Source organism: Balaenoptera physalus (assembly GCF_965194825.1).
Source record: "Balaenoptera physalus genome assembly, chromosome: 3".
NCBI lineage: Eukaryota > Metazoa > Chordata > Mammalia > Artiodactyla > Balaenopteridae > Balaenoptera > Balaenoptera physalus.
The window spans coordinates 157,478,224-157,492,598 of record NC_138890.1 but is presented as its reverse complement, the minus strand read 5'-3'; the positions used below and the strand labels follow the sequence as shown (position 1 = coordinate 157,492,598).

At 33.5% G+C, this 14,375-nt stretch overlaps 1 pseudogene across 1 annotated transcript; it reads right to left on the bottom strand.

Annotated features, from left to right (window-relative positions):
- Window positions 1-3,062: 3,062 nt before the first annotated feature.
- LOC309656845 (large ribosomal subunit protein eL6 pseudogene) lies at window positions 3,063-4,020 on the bottom strand (annotated as a pseudogene). The gene has a single exon. The product of its transcript is annotated as a large ribosomal subunit protein eL6 pseudogene (transcript).
- Window positions 4,021-14,375: the final 10,355 nt, after the last annotated feature.

Here is a 14,375-nt window from a genome sequence, read left to right as displayed (position 1 = left end):
TTTGGGGGACACTGAGTCCATCTCCCCAGATTGCTGGCATTCTGATTAAAAGCAGCTTTTCTTTCTACCAAAAAATAGTTGATCAGATCAATTGATGGGTCAGTTATTAAGCAATTCTCAGCTCCAAACTCACCCTTCTAGACTCTCCTTTGGTTTGCTGATACTGGGCATTCAGCATACCACATTTCTTCTTTTCCTACTGGATTTATACAAAGCTGCAGCAACATGGAGTACTAGACTGAGACTGTAAGGTTGGAAAAGGAAGATGAGGATTACATCTTCTGTGTACTTCCTGTGGGTTCCTTGTGGGCTTCCTCAATCAAGTTTTCAGTGTTTCCAGTGTACAAAACCAGCTTCACTATGCTCAACCTCAGAGTTATATACACCAGCCAGCTGGTGTACCTCCTCAGGGGTGTTGGGTTGAAGGGGTTAAGGGAGGGAGAAAGAGGCTTCTTTTGAGCTCAGAGTTACTGGTGTCAGCCAGGTATCACCTATGCTTCAGAGATCTGAATTTCAGCTTCAGAGGCCCGTTCTAGAAGTTTCTAAGCTTGAATTATTGCAACTTCTGTTCCCTCAGCACTAGAGTAAGTAGCTGCTTCTTGCAGTTGATACTTCAGTGATATTTTAGAATTTTCTGTTTACCTTTCAGTTATCTAGATAAAATCTTGTATCTAATTAATAATTCCTTATCTTAAATTTTCTTCATTTTTTTTTCCAAAGGCCGCTGCCATCTTTGTTTCTGACTGGGCACCAACTGGAATAACCAAAGCTTCTCAAAACTAGGAAATCATATTTTTTTAAATACAACACTTATTGAATGTAAAGATCCCAAGGCTACTTCTTGGAGATTTGGATTGTATTGTTCGGGGTCCGGGAAAAGATTTATTTTTAAGAAAAAATCCACGTGACTCTGGCGACTAGTCCAGTTTTGGAAGTGATCTTGTAAATGTATAGGAAGCCATTTAAGCATTCTTTTTTAAGTTAATCATTTTAGAAAGATCTTTTTTACAAACCATGACACTTTAAAATAACTGTTGGAGGCAAGGCTGGAATATTGGAGTTCAGTTACAATACTTCATGTGCAAGATCTAGGTTGAGTCACAGAATTTGAGCTTGTCAGTTGGAGGAGACATTTTCAAACATAAAGCTAAAGGATAAAGATAATACTTGGTTACAGACCAATTTTAAATAGTTTCATCAATGTTTCAGAAAAATTATCTTCATGCCTAGATTATAATATTTGCTCCACAGTCTTTCTACATAAGTGACCATCTCCCCAAAGGGACTATGTGTTCAACAATGGCAGGCATCAGGGGCTCTCTTTTTTGTTTTTAAAGATTAGATAGATCTATTTAGTAAACATTCAGTACATATTTGGTGAATTAAAAATAAAGCTGTAAAGAAATACACACACACATATACCCATGCACATACATACATTTTCTCACACACACACACACAATATTTGTTTAAGACATTGCCTCATATTTACAACTTGAGTCTTCTAAACTACATATGAAACACATACAACCTTCATTATGCATCTAATCTGGATTGTGTTATGCCACAAGAGAGACTATATAATCAAAAATTATCAACCTTCTACTTAAATAGGGCGCATGTCTTCATAATATTCTTTTTAAGATCTAATTACATTTTAAGGACAATTCTAGAATATACTCATTCTGAGGTTTTGTTGGGCTTCACAAACTCCATCTGAGCCTAGCCATTAAAATTTCTCTTTAAGTTAACTGTGTTAACATCATTCCTAATTTATTCTCCGGAGTAGAAAGAGTCCCCTACTGCTTGTCTGTTGTAGTGTTTAATTGCTTCACAGACTCCCAAATTGAATTCTGTAACAATTTACTTTGCTCTCTTGGTGAAACAGTGAGATTTTCAGCATGATTTAAACAAAAATGGAAATCATGACATGAAGAGAGCACTATGCTAATAAGTTAAAAAAGCAGGGGTTCCTGAAATCCTCTATCCTTTTACTTGATTGGAGGCTAATGGTGAATTAATTAATCTTATAGATTTTTGTCAGCAGATTTGCAGTTTTATTTCAAGGAGGTAATGACTGAAAGTCTCTAGGCCACCCCAGTTCATCATTTCCAAGACTGCACTCACATGCCTGAGAGAGGGGTCGCTGTCTCATATTATGAGTGACTCAATCTGTATTATGAAGTTCTCCTTTATAATCCTATACACGCACTCCTCTTTTCACATTTTTTTCCTTAAGAGGTATTTAAACTAACCAATAAACATACATTGTACTATGTGTAACTTCTTCTGTTTAATAGTGTAAGATCTGAAGTTTTGGATAAATATGTCACCAAATTAAAGAATTAATTGACAAATAAAGTTTCATGATTGATAATCATGACTAATTAGAAGCAAACTTAATGTTACTAACCTAGAGCTGTAGTTGCCAATCAGGTTTCAAGAGTAACTGCTAACACTGAGATGGGCTTTCTTTTACCCTCTGGCAGACAAGGCCTGCCATCTACTGTACAAGAGCCAACTAACTTGAAGTTTGATTAGAGTGAGGTGAGTCTAACTGAATGATCTTTTATATAAAATTTTTACATTAAAACTCCACATAGAAAGAGAATATTGACTAATATATATTAGTACCGATAATTTTGTCAATCAGCATCTAGTCACTGAATCCTTGCCCTTTCTAATTCACCTCATTTTAATTAAGATTACAGATTTTTATATTTCAGAAACTTTAGGATAATGAACTCTTAATATCAAAATAATCATATTGATTTACAATTCTGTTAATTCTTTATACCAGTTGAAAGTACTCCTATGAGGAAAATGTTCTGTATCTGCACTGTCCTATACCATAGTTTCTGGCCAAATGTGGCTATTGGGCTTTTAGAATGTAGTTGGTGTGACAAGTGAATTAATAATTTTATTTAAGTTTAAGTAAATTAAATTTAAATAGGCTCATGTGGATTATAACCACTGTATCTATAGAACAGCATAGCTCTGTAGTATTGTCAGTTAACTCTTATTTTTTCTTGTTCTTACAAAAATTCTGTACCATATAGGCATTTTATTTCTTTTTTTTTTTTTTTAAATGGACCAGAATTATTTAATTAGGTTCTTTGTAAGAAGTTTAGAACACTACTTTGTGAGGATAAATTCCGTTTGTAAGAGCAAACACAGAGCGGAGGTAGCCCTGGAGCTGAGGAACAGCTTTGATTCTTCGCAGAATTTGTGAGTCCACAGCTTTCTGATCAACCTTCTGCTGCTCTGTAATCTCGTATTTCTCTCTCTCTGTGTCGAAGATCTCACCTTCCTGGTGCCTGGGCTTAACGCAGTTTCTTCTTCTTGAAATAAACATCAGTGAGATGTTCTGGGATTTTCACACCACTGATATCAATTTTGGTGGAAGTGGCAATGACAAATTTCTGGTGTGTTCTCCGCAGAGGAACTCGATTGAGGGACAGAGGCCCAGTCACAAGTAGCAAGCCACTGCTCAGCTGCTTCAGGAAAATGGCCCTCTTGCCTCTGTGGCGCCCAGTGAGGATAATCAGAATGGTCCCAGGAGTGATGCTAGCGCGCAGTTTTCTCACATGCTTACTGAAGGGTTTTTTGCCGTGACTCAGCAGCTTTCGAGGCACATCTTCAGTAGGATAATTCCTAGGCATTTTGCGAAGTTTAACCACCCGGGTACCACCATTCTTGTCACCACCAACTGGTTTTGTGACAGTAGCAAGAACCTTCACCTTCTTTTTCTTTTCAACCTTGGATTTAGCTGCTGAATACTTCCTCTTGTACAAGGCCTTTCTGGAATACATAGCCGATCGGCAATATCTGCCAATTCCTCTGACCAGGACAGGGTTTCGGCTGCAGTGGGGCTTCCCCTTCTTAACCTGCTTCACCTTTTTAGCCTTGCCACCAGCATCAGCCTTCTTGGCTTCAGGTTTTTTCTCCTTAGTATCTGGCTTCTCAGCCTTTTCACCCGCCATCTTGCAAGATGGGAAAAAGTGCATTTTATTTCTGATAAATTATATAGAATAACTTTTCATGGTTTCTTTCACATTGACTTCCAAAATTTGAAGTTATCTGTAAGGAATTAAGTTACTTGTTTCTGTTTAAAAAAAAAAAAGTTAAAGAAAAAGAAACAAATGCTGTCTATGCTAAAATAAGAAACACATCATCAGTAGAATTTGTTGTATTGCGATATTAAGAAATATCTCCCCACATTGTTCTGTGTATTATGTAATGCATAAAAAATTTAAGTGATTTTATATAAAATGAAAAAGCACACACATACTGAAAGTATTCGTAGGGGAAACAATAATGAGAAGACATTTCTTACACATGTATTTATATGCTTATTAAACATTTAAAAGCTATTTACTTAGTTCTTTTCTGCATTGTAGGCAGTGAAAATGCAATCTCCAGGTTTCATGTTTGATTAAATCATTTAACCAATGGATAAGACTTTTAATTTCAAAGAGAGGAACTGAATCAGGTCTCATCATTTACAATTGACTTATCTTTACAAGACATGCTACCTCTATGGCCCAGAGTATTACCACGTTTTTTTCTGTGAAGAGAATTTCTCCTATTCTGCTCTATCTTTGTCCTGAATAGTTGGCTTTAGGATTTGAATCTCTGTCCTGGAACGTAGGTTTTGGAAATATTTCTGAAACTCTAATTCCCAGGAAACTCACGATCTAAGTTCATACTCTGAATTGTAATGCAATTACATTGAACAAAGGTGGTCTTTCAATTCATAAAAGGGAGGAAAAAATATATACATACACACACATGCACATATATTCATACATATAGACACAAAGGTACATATGTGCATATGTGTAGTATATAACAAAAATAATAATCCACAGTAATTATTATATGAAAACAGAATTATAAAAACATTGCACTACTATTCTCATTTTATAAATTCTTCACAGAATTTTTAAAAAATAAGCAGTAGATCACCTAAATTAATGCTGACATGTGGGAGTCAAATTTTGTTTGACACCAAATAATTTTCCTTAATATGAATATTTAAAAATTTTTATCAGTAAATATGCTTATAAGATTTATGAGGTTTTTTAAGAGATATGTAACAAAAAAACTGATGGAAATCAATAATCTATCATTCATGCATCCTTTATCAAATCTCTCACTACAAACACAAGTGTTAACTTATTTTTTAACGTATTTGGTATTTTCTGTGTGTATGTAAGTGTGTGTATGTGTGCTTATTACTCAGGTGTATTCATTTTATGAAAAAGGTACTTCAAAAAATTTTTTGAAAGTATATATGATTAAATCTCCTAAAATAAACTTCAGACATTTAAAGAGATGGAAATATAAAAGCAAAGTCTGTAATCAGTTATTTAAGAAAGATGTGTCATCAGAATAAGAACAATGTGGGAAGTCTGAATACAATAAACATAAATCCCTGACAGAAATGTGGTGCCAAAACTACAGAACGTAAATGACAAAATTTAAATATTGAAAGTTACCAGACAGAAGGGAAAAAATTATCCACAAATAACATTAGAATGATAAGACACTTTCTTTAAGCAAAAATAATGGCCAAAGAACCTGGAATAATATACTAAAAGCATTTATAGTAGGTAGATATCACTTTAGGCTTCTGTATTAAATTTTCAGTCAGGAAAGAGAGTCAAATATAAACATTTTCAAGCCTACAAGCTGTAAAGTTTTTCACACTCTAGATCTTACTGGCATTTTAAAAAGGTGTTGTAGGCAATAGAAGGAAAGAATGAGAAGCAAAACACACAAGATGAACACAGTTTAATATGTATTGATATTTTAAACTAAATATTGAAATGAAAGAATAATCATTTTTGTGATAAATTAGAAACACCTTTTCTAAACAGTAACAAAAATGTGACATTTGGGGGGAAACTTTAAATAATGCGGTAATCCTTATATTGCTCAAGATAAGGTAGAAAATGTAAAATGCATTTAAACAACTTGATGGTACTTATTAAAATTCTGAGTAACCACCCAAAACTTAAATACAGTCTCTTTTAAAGTATTTTGAATAAAAGGAGTAGAGACATTGTAAGCTTTATTGATCCAGCAAAAATGAGGATGGGGGCAAATAAGAAGCTTGGAACACAGAAAATACACACAAAATAGTAGATTTGCCAATTATTTTTCTAATCAAGATAAATACAAAATAACTAAGCATAATAATTAAAATATATAAGGGCTACTTTGAGGAAAATGTGTATAGACTTAAATGTAATATAAGAAATTAGAAAACAAGTATGTAACATGTAAAATTAAAAGAAGATGAAATTCAAACATACTAAAAGAAATGACATGGTAATGAGAGAGGAGATATGAATGAATCATAGTTGCTATATAAATGAGAGAATAAACAAAAGAAAGAGCATGAACTTCCCCATAATATTAAAGTCTATAAATGAAAAACAAATTGCTATAGAAGTAATATTAATTATTTTGATTCTTGAGAAATTGGAAACTAGGATTTAATACAAATATCAAGAGTATTAAAACTATTATATAGAAATTTACACACACACACACACACAGATCACCTTGGCAGAGAACTTTCTATAAAGATTCAAACCATGTGATCTTATTATTATAAAGTTTTAAAGGTATGAAAAGAGAGTCTTAGCATGTCTAAGAGGAAGTGCAAGATTCCTGCTTACAAATATATTTGCAAAAAAAAAAAATTGGAGATGACTTGTAATATGAATTCATCAATTATTATTAAATCATTATCACATAATAGATATATTCCAATAATGAAAAAAAGAGCCAATTATGAGAAGTTATGTAAATAAAATTTGGCATATTAAGAGAAGACTTTCAATCATGAAATATTTTCAGAACTTGTACCCTGGATTTTCATATGAAAATTTGTAAAGTAATTCTAGGCCTGTGATAATCACATCTTCCTCCGGAAGAGAAGGAAGGTCCAATGAAGGTTTTTTCTTTATCCTCGTAATACTGGTGGATTGCTAAATAATTAGTTAGCTTTGGGATTGGTAAATTTTTTTATCTTAATAACATATGCATTATTTACTGAGGGCTAAGTTAAATTTCTTTGTAATCTAATTAGAAGATTATGAGGCAGAAACATTTTCTTAGAAACTGTGTATAATGGAATCAATTCAAAGTCCACACAGGACAAAAAGAAGCTAGTATCTGAGTTTCAGCACCCACACCCTCACTTTGATATGATAAATTTGACTTAAAATGTTGGGGATCCATATCTGATTTTATGTTTATTATTGATGGTTATATTTATATAATATATAGCTATATAACTCAAGGAAGTTCTTGTAAAATAAATAAATTTTTAAAACTTATTTTAAATGTATAAAAACATTAAGACATACTAGCTGACATGCTACTTAAAATGTTTTTGGATTGGAAAGTCAATTTGACTCTGATTCTTATAATATCTTGCAAAATGGGAAATATTATACCCCTTTCCTACCCACAGTATGATCTGTGGAACACTTTTGTCAGTATTTCCAATGATACTGGGAAGCAGATTCCTTGATTCAAGATAAGACATACTATTTTGGAATCTCAGGGACTCAGACATAAAAATCTTCATTTTTATTATATCTTCTAATTGATTCTTAAGTCCTTTGAACATATGTAAAACTAAAATTCATGAAATTATTATTTAGTCATTTTGGTTCTGTAGTGTTAGGAAAGTGATCTTTGGCAAAATATTCTACATGCCCATTTTCACATATTTACTTTTATCTTCATAAACACTCTCATTATTTAGGGATGATAAATCAAAGAATGGAATGATTTTTTTTTTAAAGATGAGGTTATGATTCTGAGAAAAGGTAAATTCTGAAGTATATTTTATCCCATATCATCTGTAAATTAAATTTGCTTATTGTTTGAAGTTAAGAAAAACAATGTAAGAAAAGCCTTATAAAAATAAACTACAATAACTTATCTTTTCCTGAAAAAGATAAGTCAAAGAAAACCATAGATTTGGAGATAAACTCTTTCAGCAAATTAGACTAGAATGTGATGTAGAGAAACTATCCCAAATAATTCAGTTAACATTTTTAAAAGGCAGGATAAAATGTCTTAGAGTATTGCAATGCAAAATAATAGAATGAGAAGAACTTAATATAACATGTAAAATTACATTTAATTACCTTTTAAGAATCCCTTGAAATTAAAAAAAAAGTATCTGGACAGTATTAAGCTATATCACATTACATAATACAGATCATTTGAATGGATGTTATCACCAATTTTATGGAGTTTCATGAAACACCTGGATTGCTTTTTTACGTTTATGGTACTAGTCATCCAGAGTTTTATACTCACTATCCTGGAAAATGCCACTGGCATGCTTATTAATGAAACAAAGCTGCATTTTGCACTTTTATTTTACATGATTTGAAACACATGAGAAGAAAGTCACTTTTAGAACTGTTTTTATTGTGAACAGGTTAAAATTTAAAACTTATAAACTTCAGTGTTATACATATGCACAAGTTATACAATAAACAACCAAAGAAAAAGAAGCATTTGTTATGTGGTTACAGCAGACGTGATAGGGAGGAGAATAGGATTTGTATATTAACTACAGGTATGGGTTTCTGTCAACAAAATCACTGCGAAGGAAATTAAATTTCACTGTGGCTATCTTTATTACACTACAAATGTGTCATTAATAGCTGTGTTACCTTGTTCTAAGTATTTAATTTTCCTCAGTTGTGTAATCCAATGGGTTATTTTGAAAAGTCCTCTAGTATTCCTTCCAGCATACATATCTGTGGATATCAAACAATAAGAAACAAATATAGAACTTAAAAAATTTATCATTGTACTAAAATGGTTGAAAATGAAAACAAACAAATCAAAAGCTCTAGCTTACATTAAAAATTTAGGCTTGAGTTAAAATTAAAAGGGTTACTTAGGTGACCTGTATTCCATATCAAAAAAAATGTCTTATAAAAGTGGAATGTACTCTTCAGGAATTTGTCTTACCACCCCTAGGTTTCATGACAGAGAGAAAATATCCTTTATGTTCATCATTTATCTTCCAGTGTAGTATAGTGTAAGGCTGTTGTGTCTAGAACTTTAACCATCCCTACCAGTTGGTAAGGAACGTTTTCTCCATGCCAGGGAAGATGGCCTAGGGAACCTGGACCTCTACTTACCCTGGTGGTAGTGAGGCACCATCCCCCTCCTTCCTAGGTGGTGTCAGAGGAAGACAAATGGAGAGTCACCACTCAAGAGTGACCTCAGAGTTTTCTGAGGCCTGTGAGGACATGGCTGCCCTTGAGAAGGATTATGAGGAGGTTGGTGTAGATTCTGTTGAAGGAGAGGGAGAGGAAGAAGGAGAGGAATACTAATTACCATTCCTTTTATCCCTGCAGCGTGTCATACTCAGAACTTCAGCTTCAGCATTAGCTGACAGGAGTAAAAGCTTTATGATTAGATTGTCTTCACTTTCAACTGTGATCATGTATTACTTTTCCATATGTACCTGTAAGATTTTTCCTGTCATATCTGAAAGGCAAAGGCTTTAAGAAAGAGGAAAAAAAAAAAAAGCACACACACACCACTCAATGGTCGACTTAAATAGGCATCTTTTCCTTTCCATCCAGTTTTGTTTCAGTGGAGAATTACTGAGGAGTCTGAACTCTCATATGCTCTCACCAATAGCAAGGAGCCCCTTCCTGTTCTATGTCAGTGGAGGCTGAAGGGAGAATCTGGATTTCTACCCTCACCAGGCAGTAAAGAGGCCATATCCCCCACCATCCTCCTTCACCACAGTAGATCCAGTTTCCTTATAACATAATATCAAAAATTTCTAGGTTTCAATAAAAATCACTTACCATACTAGAAGCAAAAAAAATCTTAAATTGAATGAGAAAAGACAACCGATGACAACCCTGAGATGACACAGATGTTAGAATTATCTGACAAGGATTTTAAAACAGCCATCATAAAAATACTTCAGGACTTCCCTGGTGGTGCAGTGGTTAAGAATCCACCTGCCAATGCAGGGGACATGGGTTCGATCCCTGGTCTGGGAAGATCCCACATGCCACGGAGCAACTAAGCCCGTGCGCCACAACTACTGAGCCTGTGCTCTAGAGCCTGCGAGCCACAACTATGGAACCTGCGAGCCACAACTGCTGAGCCCATGTGCCACAACTGCTGAAGCCTGCGTGCCTAGAGCCCATGCTCTGCACCAAGAGAAGCCACTGCAGTGAGAAGCCCACGCACCACAAAAAAGAGTAGCCCCTGCTCACCACAACTAGAGAAAGGCCGCACGCAGCAATGAAGACCCAACACAGCCATACATAAATAAATAAATAAATATTAAGAAATACTTCAGTGAGCAATTATGGACATGCTTGAGGCAAATGAAATGATATAAAGATGCAGAAACAGAAAAAGAAGAGTCTCAGCAAAGACAAAGAAGGTATAAAGAAGCAGCAAATGGAAATTTTAGAACTAAAAAATACAGTAACCAGAATAAACATCTGAATGGATGGGTACAATGGCAGAATTGAAAGAACTGAGTAAAAAGAATCAGTGAACTTGAGGGCAGAAAATACAGAAACTACCTAATCTCAACAATGAAGGAAAATGTACTGAAAAACCAACCAACCAAACAAACAAAAAACAGAGCCTCTGGGACATGTGGCACTATAACATTCATGACATTGAAATCTTGGAAGGATAGGAGAGCAAGGCTAAAAAAGAACTTGAAGAAATAATGACTGAAATTTTTCCAAATTTGGCAAATGACAAATGAATTTAGCAAACTTCAAGAAGCTGAGAAAATCCAAACTGGATAAACACAAAGAAAATCATAACAAGACACATCATAGTCAAACTTTGAGGAACTAAAGACACAGGAAAAGTCTTGAAAACCATGAGATAGAAATAACCTTTTATCTGTAGAGGAAAAATAACTCAAATAACAATGCATGTCTCATTAGAAACTTTGGAGACCAGAAAGAAGTGGCATAACGTTTTTCTAGTGCTGAAAGTAAAGAACTGCCATCCCATAATCCTATACTCAGTAAAAATATTCTTTGAGAAAGAAGGGGAAATGGAGACATTCTCAGTTGAGGGAAAACAAAGTTGTCACCAGTTTCTAAATGGAAAGGAAATGATAACATAAGTCATATTGGAATATTAGAAAGAAAGAAAAATAGAGTAAAATGTATAAATATTTTTCCTCTTGAGTTTTCTAAATTATGTTTGATGATTAGAGCAAAAATTATAACACTGTCTAATGTGATTCTCAATATCTATATAGAAAATATTTAAGATAATTTTACTATAAATGGGAAAAGGTGAAGGGACTTCAAATGAGGTAAAGTCTTTACACTTCATTTGAACTAGTATTGATAAAATGCTGTTACCAGTAGAATTTGAACTGGTATTGATAAAATGCTGTTACCAGTAGAATATGATAAATTATTCATATACAGTGCAATACCGATAGCAACTTCTTAAAAGGCTATTCAAAAACTATAGATAAATCAAAATGGAATTCTGAACAATGTTCGTGTAACCCACAGGAATGCAGGAAAGTGAAAACAGAGGAGTACAAAACAAGAAAAACAGAAAAAAATCAAAGATGACCTAATAAATGGTGAAATCTACCATGTTCATGGAATGGGTGACTCAACATAGTAAAGATGTTTATTATTTCCAAATTTATTAACAACTTTGAGGTATGAGGAAATAGAAAAATTGGATCCCTCATACATTGCTGGTAAGAATGTAAAATTATACCGTCACTCTAGAAATCACTTTTATAGTTTCTTAAAAAAAAAAAAACTAAATAAATGAAACATACACTTACCATATAGTTTAGCATTTGGACTTCTGAGCGTTTATCGTAGAGAAATGAAAGAAATTGTTTACACAAAAACTGTATGTTAATTGTTCATAGCCACTTTATTTGTAATAGCCAAAACCTAAAAACACCCAGAATGCCTTACAATATGTGACTATATGAATGAACCATGGTACCTCATAACATGGAAAACCACTTAGCAGTAGAAAATAATGTTGATATAGGCAACAACTTGGATGAATTTCAAGGGCATTATGCTGAGTGGAAAAAACACAAAATCTCAAAAGGTATAACTCAATTTATACAACGCTATTAAAATGACCAAGTTGTAGATATGAAATAGAGATTAGTGGTCACCAGGATTTAGGGATGGTGGAGGGTGGGATGGGTATGGCTTTAAAGAGGTAGAAAGGAGATTGTGATGACTGAATAGGTCTGTATTTTGACTGCAGTGGTGGTTCAAGAATCTATACATGTAATAAAATGCAGTAAAACTACACACACACCAATACTCAATTCCTGTTTTGATATTTTGTACTTTATGTAAGATCTTATGTAAATATCTCTGCAAAATGTAACCATTGGAGGAAAACTGAATGGTATAAAAGTACTCTCTGTTCTACGTACGTAACATCCTGAGAACCACCTGTAATTATTTAAAAGTAAAAATAAAAAATAAATTAGTTATTCAGTAATCTTGTCTTACTATTCTAGGCGTTATAACAGATGAAATATGTTAATTTTTACATCATTTTATTTCTAGTGTAGAATGAGTGACTATAAAAATAGTATTTGCTCAATAAACGATCAATAACATAAGTAAAAAGTAAAACCTGGAGTATTAAGCTCCTATGTGGGAAAAGCTATATAGTAGATCAAAAAAGAATAAGGAGTATACTGACAGAATGGAGATAAATGTGGAAAAATATTTTCATAGAAATTTTCAAAATTAAATGCATTTTAAAACAAGAGACTAAATGATCACAGTCCTTGCAAGACATCATTGTGCACTGTGTGGAGAAGGCATCTTAAGGAACCAAGTTTAACTAGGATGACAATCTTGTAAGAGAAAGAAATGTATTATGAAAAATGAATCTTGATTTGGAGGATTTATAATGCTTTATTTCAACAGAAAAAGGAAGAAAAATGAAGGAAGGGAAGAAGGAAGAAAGATGGAAGGAAGGGGAAGAAAGGGATGGTGGGGAGAAAGGAGAGGAGGAAGGAGGGAGGGAGGGAGACAGGAAGAGACAGAAAAAGAGAGTTGGAGGATAGATAACTTTAAACTGGTAGAAAATAAATACAAGTTAATTGAATAAAATTAATAAGAAAACAAATGTAAAAATAACCCTTCGGCAAGATTAATATGAATTTGGGTTTAATTGCACAGCAGACAGTTAGAAGGTTATTAGAATAATCCAGGAAGGAGGTTGAGATACGTGCAATGTAAGGGGGAAATGAAAAAACTAAAAGTTTTCCCAAACACAGTAATGAAAAAGATTCATAGCGGGAAGTTTCAAAACACTACATGACCAACAACAGATGCTTGGCATAAGTTTTGGAATTAAGAGAGACTATATATCTCTTAAATCTAAAACTTAACTTCGTTTACAAGATTTTTATTTAACCAAAATGTTCCATAAAACTCACTAGCAAAAATTCAAACAGTCCCATTAATTAATGGGTAGTGGAACTGAATGGACATTTCTCCAAAGAAGACATACAGATGATCAACAGTTACATGAAAAGGTGTTCAGCATCACTAGACATCAGGGAAATGCAAACCAAAACCAGATGAGATATCACCTCACATCTGTTAGGATATCTATTATCAAAAAGAAGGAGATAACAAATGTTGATAAGGATGTGGAGATAAGGGAACCCTAGTGTACTGTTGGTGGGAATGTATATTGGTGCAGCCACTATGGAAAACAATACGGACGTTCCTTAAAAAATTAAAAGCAGAACTGCCATATGATCCAGAAATTCTATTCCATATCCAAAGGAAATGAAAACAGAACATCAAAGAGATATATGGACTCCTGTGTTTATTGCTGCACTATTCACAATAGCCAAGATATGGAAACAACCTAAGTCCCAGCCAATGGATGAATGGATAAAAAATATATGATTTATGTACAATAGAATATAGGAAATACTGCCATTTGCAAAAACATGGATGGACCTTGAGGATATTATGCTAAATGATGAAGGTGGGAATATTGGGAGATATTGTTTAAGGGAACAAACTTGCAACAAGTCGATAAATAAGTCTTGGAGATCTAATGCACAGTGTAATCATTATAGACAACAGTGCAGTATTATAAACTTCAAAGTTGCTAAAGAGACTAGATCTTAATTGTTCTTACCACAAAACATAAATAATTATGTGACATGATAGAGTTGTTAGCTAAAGCTGCGGTGGTAATCATATTGCAATATGTAAATGTATCCATTCAACATACTTTATAGCTTAAACTTACAGAATGTTATATGTCAATTATATCTCAAAAAAAACCCCCAG